Raw genomic sequence first — 837 nt, 5'->3', positions numbered from 1 at the left:
ATTCTACCATATGCAAACTTATATCATTAAAAGATTATACTGACTACTAAGTACAATTTTCCTATTAACATATACCAATTGGTGTAAATGACTCCCAGAGTGCTGTGTTGTAAAGTTTTGAAAGTTTGGTAATGTTTTTTACTCCGGTTATTTTACGAGCTGTGTTATTTTATGCAGAATCTTTATTTTGTCAATTCTGTGTATTAAGTCTTTAGGGTTTGATTTGGAGAGAAGTCTTTGAATAAACGTGGTAATTACAGTGTTGCACCGTATAGTGGGGACAGAGTCAAATGGGAGGATCATCGATATCAGCTCCACCCACAACAGAGTAAATCAAACTTAGATTCACTTTGTCGATCTGATTGGGATGTCACTACATTAAAGGTTGGGATCTGTACTGACGAGCACAAAATAACACAAAGTGAGATGGACTTTATTTTGTTGAGAGTCTTGACATGTAAACTAGCAGGGATGGCTGAGAAATTACTTTAATAATTGTCTTTTTTTTGTTTGTTTTTTTAGCTGCATAAAATAAAATAGCAAGTGCATTACTATCAGCTCCACCCATAACAGAGTAAATGAAACTTGACTCTGTCGTTTACATTATAGACACCATTACGTTAAACCCTGCGCTCTGGACCAAAGAACACAATTTGGCAGAATTATAAGGGAAACTGGTCATATTTCGGTGAGTCTTGTGATTTAAAAAAATCCCTGAAAAATGGCAGAGAAAGTCGCACTTGTTGAACATTACATCAGCTGCCATGTATGTTCAGAGACTTTCAGAGATCCTGTATCTTTGAGCTGCAGACAGAAAAAGAAAAGGAGGAAGAGGAG

General features: G+C 36.0%; 1 pseudogene; it reads left to right on the top strand.

The window, feature by feature from the left end:
- The first annotated feature begins 721 nt into the window (after positions 1–721).
- Positions 722–837, top strand: part of LOC106456177 (nuclear factor 7, brain-like) — an 8924-nt pseudogene continuing 8808 nt past the window's right edge.

This window comes from Pundamilia nyererei, unplaced genomic scaffold (genome assembly GCF_000239375.1).
Source record: "Pundamilia nyererei isolate P.nyererei 1_Seehausen unplaced genomic scaffold, PunNye1.0 scaffold00038, whole genome shotgun sequence".
Taxonomy (NCBI): Eukaryota; Metazoa; Chordata; class Actinopteri; order Cichliformes; family Cichlidae; genus Pundamilia; species Pundamilia nyererei.
The sequence above is the reverse complement of the archived record's forward strand: the minus strand, read 5'-3'. Positions and strand labels throughout refer to the sequence as shown.